Consider the following 4,963-nt stretch of genomic DNA (forward strand, 5'->3'; position numbering starts at 1 on the left):
TAACTTACTATGAATGCAGAATGCATTAAATCAAAATGGGTTGTTTACTTTGCATAGAGATAAACACTATGAATATATATATATGTCTGTGTGTGTGTGTGTGTGTGTATATATATATATATATATATATGCAATGAAACGAGAAGCTAATAATTACTACTTCTCAGTCTCCTTAGATAAACTTTTTCCCACTTGGCATCCATAATGTCACAAACAGGTCAGAAAGATCTCACCGAGGCCACCAGATGGCACAGTTTAGTAACTCAAAGTATGGATCTTTGTATCCAGTTTTCTGCTGGTCAAATCACATATTAAAAGCCTGGGGGCTGTTTCTTCTAAGGAGGCTGCTGTTTCTAATGAAAGACAGCTCACCAGGAAGCAATTTGCAACAATAAAGTTGTGTGAAGGAGGTTGAGAGGGTGTTTAACTTTTCCTTGCCCATGCTTTCCTACTGCAGTGGCTTCTTCCGTCTACTTCTCCTCCCACATGGGGATTGCAGATGCGCATTTATTATTGTGCCGCTATAAAGCTTCCACTCTTTTCAATCTTTTTATGTTGCAAAATAAGCTGACAAAACCACCACAGACTATTTCTTACCTAAGAAAGCTCAATGAAATTAATGGGATCATCATAAATTGAAAGGTGACACACGCAGACCTAATAGTAGCTGTAATGTTTGTCCTAATGCTCAGAGTGCTATATTTTCTATAGATATCAGTATTTATGAATGTGATTCAGACATGTCACATGCACAACTTATTCTTTCACCAATTATGTGGCTCTTGTCTGATGAATTTGTGGATGGAGGCTCACCTCCTCTTAAAGGTTCTCCCTTCCTTGTTATGGACCTTATCACATTAGGAAATACTCTGTTTCTGAGACTGTTTGGGGATTATTTGAACCGGTCCCATCCCATGACACTTGCTCCATTCTGTCATTCCCTTGCTATCTGCTAAAAGTGGTTAGATGGCACTCTTCAGATCTTCAAACTCTACTCACAAAGGTACTTGGGGAAATTGGAATGAAGGGCTTACATGCCATCTACATCATCTTCCTCAGATTTAGCCCTTATAGCTGTACCTGGGAAGAATAATCATATGCATTATGAACAATGAAATACACATCTGTTCTATGTAACCATGGAACTACCCCCCCCCCCCCCCAGTGGCTCAGCGGGTTAAACCGCTGAGCTGCTGAACTTGGCAGTTCAAAGCCGGATAGCGGGGTGAGCTCCTGCTGTTAGGCCCAGCTTCTGCCAAACTAGCAGTTTGAAAACATGCAAATGTGAGTAGATCAATAGGTACTGCTCTGGCGGGAAGGTAACGCCACTCCATGCAGTCATGCCAGCCACATGACCTTGGAGGTGTCTACGGACAATGCCGGCTCTTCGGCTTATAAATGGAAATGAGCACCACTCCAGAGACAGACACGACTAGACTTTACTAAGCATGGAACATTGAAGAGAATATTTTTTTGGCTGTTCTTAAGGAAATTCCAAAGGAAATTCTAAGGAGTGTGTTTATGTGTGAGTGAGTAATAATTCTGAGAGTAAGTAAAACTCACTCTCAGATCAGCTGGGCATTAGCACAGCAGGTTAATCACCAAGCTGCAATCAATCTTGCCAACCAGAAGGTTGATAATTTGAAGTCCAGGTCTGGGTGAGCGCCTGACTTTTCAGCCCAGCTTCTGCCAACCTACCAGTTTGAAAATAAGTATGTGAGCAGGTAAACAGAAACCGCATTAAAGCGTAGAGGTATTTTAGGCACAGCATTTTGACCAGAAAAAGGAGGAAGTTTGCAAACAAAGAAAAATGCTCTTTGGCAAGGAGATGGAGCGATAGCACCCCACTGTGGCCGGAAGCGAGTACAACCTCCAAAGATGCTGAAAGATGGGAAAGCCTCTATCTCTTGTCTGTCTTGTTATTATACAACTGGCATTGAATGTTTGCCATATATGTGTTCTGTGATCCAACCTGAGTTGTCTTTGGGGTGAGAAGGCAGAATATAAATACTGTAAATAACCAATAAAACATTTGCGAGAGGAAAGGGACAATGGAAAGCTCAGGAAATTTGTGAATAAAAGCTATTAAGTATGAAAAATGGCTAAAATCAACAGAGCCTATGTGCAGCAGTAACTTGGAGGCCAAAGAGTGATGGGATGAGTCATCAACAGACATAACAGTCCTGGCTTGTGCAACAGTAATGGGCCTCTGATACAAAATTGATGTCTGACATACTGGACTCAAAGTCATCCTTTTTGTTTTGTATGTATAGTTATGTTCATTGTTCCTATTGCTTTCTTCTCCTCTTGTCCCCTTATAATTAATAAATCATTGTCAGTAATATTTCTGCTGTCTTTAACATTTTGATTTAACTTTCCAAATTCTTGCTAGCTAGGGTTATACAAATTAATTACTTAGATTTATAGTGGTTTAGGTAGAACCAGGAATTTTTTTTCCAAAAGCACAATAGTGCAGAAACCCCGTTGAACATGCTAGGATTTATTTCCATGTAGAGTAATAGTAGTACTTATATGAATGAGTACTTACTTTTCTTTAAAAAAATGCATAAGACTCCAAAATTCCTACTTATGAATAACAATCCCAATGTTGAGATTTGTAATGTAGGTACTGTGAGCTAATGTTAAATGTTATGTGAAAATAACTGCCATGCTACAATCTGCAATCTGTGTTCTTACATACACAAATGGTACCTCTGTTGAATATAGGGTATGAATAGCTCTTGCGTTAAGGCCCTTGTGGAATAAGAAGTGGGGTTGCTAATTGAGGAACATTATGGCTCTGGGTTCTAGTTTAAGCCTCTGCTGTTGTAATTTGTTGTATTTTAATCTGTATTTAGCTTTCCTTTCATTGAGTTTAAGATGGTGTACATAGTTTTCCTTTTTTTACTTTATCATCATAAGAATTTAATGAGGTATACCAAGCTGAGAGATTGGTCTAAAGTCAAATAATGAGGGATTCTTGGGTCAGTAAAGTCTTGAATCTGGATTGCTGCAGTCCCAGTCCAGTACAACATATCACACAATGCCAGAGCTTTAAATACGTTTCTACCCTTCCCTGATCAGAAATGTGCATTAAGTTCAATTTCTTGTTCTGGGGAAGGGGAAAACATTCAAGCGCACAGCAGTTTTGATTTACTTTAAAAGGGACACAATTGGGAATGGACTCTGTATCTGTGTTTTCCTTAGATCTAAAGACTTATTTTACTTATGCTGTGTGTTCTCTGTATATAGACAGAACTATCTGAACCTTAACATTGTATGGGTTGCAGCCTGCCAACCAATCTGGTATAAAGCTTGCTGGATGGGTGGCTTCCTAAGATCTTTGAAGTGGTAGAAGGTGGCCTGTGTACCTGTACTCATCTTCTCTGATGTCAGTGAATGGCAGGGATGTAACACAGAGCCGCATTTACTCACTTCCTTCTCTGCCCTACCTCATCTCTCCTCTCCCCCACTTTCTTTTTTCCTATCCTCAACCAAGAGCATATATAGTAGACCCCTTGATTTCTCCAGTCATCCCTACTATATGGTGAATATTCCTTAAGCAAAATGCTTGGGACCACAAGTGTTTGGGGTTTAATTTTATTTATTTGGATTTTAAATACAGGCAGTCCCCAAGTTACAAACAAGATAGGTTCTGTAGGTGTGTTCTTAAGTAGAATTTATATGTAGGTTGGAACAGGTGCATTTTAAAGTGTAACTCCAGCCAAAAATGTGCATTTTAGCTTTGGCTAGCATAGGGTAAGAGTAAACACCCCTGTGGTGTTTGTTTTGCTCCCTTTGCTCCTGTTCAGAAGACTTCACCTCATTTTCTGTCCCTATGATAATTGGATTTTGAAAAATTTGGTTTGTTGTAGAAACAAGGATTGGTGAGAAATCTTCAGTGGATCCACCTTTTCCCCATGAAAACTTTCAGGAGTGCGTTACCTTTCCTAGAAGTAGATTTCTCTCATTTTTAACTATGAGTCATTTGTAAGTCAGATGTTTTTAACTCGAGGACTGCTTGTACATGTATTTGCAGTAATGTATAGTAATGATATCCTCAGAGATGGGAGTCTATACATGAAATTATTTTATGTTTCATATATACTTCATAACATAATCTTAAGGCAAATTTTATACAATATCTTCAAGAATTTTTTGTGTGAAACAAAGTTTGTGTATACTGAACCATCAGAAAGCCACCAAAGAGGACAATTTTGGATTTTAAAATATTTTAGATTTTGGTATTCAAGATAAAGGATGCTCAACCTGTACCTGCTACCAATTTTTCATATGCTTGTTGCTCCTGAAGCCTCGAAAGCAATCAGAATTTCATTATTTGAAAAGTTGTGGGGTTCAATATTCTGAGATTGGAGGCAGAGCCCTAAGGTCCAAGAACCAAAGGGCCGGGCTTTAACACAACATGTTAACCACCAGCTACAGTAAATCTTGCAAATTGAAAGGTTGACAGTTCAAAGTCGGGATGAACTCCTGGCCTTTAGTCCAGCTTCTGTCTATCTAGCAATTTGAAAGTAAATGTGAGTAGATAAATAGGTGCCACTTTAAAGTGGAGGGGAGGGATGTATTTAAGGTACCAATAAGGAAATGCCAGAAAAATGCCAGCAATTCAATGAAGGGCAAAGTTTACAAACAAATAGCTCCCCCCCCCCCCCCCCGGGGCCAGAACCATCCACAAACCTCAAAGATGCCAAAGATGGGAAAGCCTATAGATACCTCTATTTATGTACAGTTGTCTGTCTTGTCAGTGTATAATGACATTGAATGTTTGCTGTATATGTGTTATGTGATTTGCCCTGAGTCTCCTCCAGGGTGCGAAGGGTGGAATATAAATAATGTAAATAAATAAGCAGACTAGTGAGAAGGTTGGTTTTGGTTGAGATTCTTCCAAGTTGACTGTAACTTTGTAGCTTGTATCGCCAATCCAAAGATGGTCAGCCAAAGG

This window comes from Anolis sagrei, chromosome 1 (genome assembly GCF_037176765.1).
Source record: "Anolis sagrei isolate rAnoSag1 chromosome 1, rAnoSag1.mat, whole genome shotgun sequence".
NCBI classification, from domain to species: Eukaryota; Metazoa; Chordata; class Lepidosauria; order Squamata; family Dactyloidae; genus Anolis; species Anolis sagrei.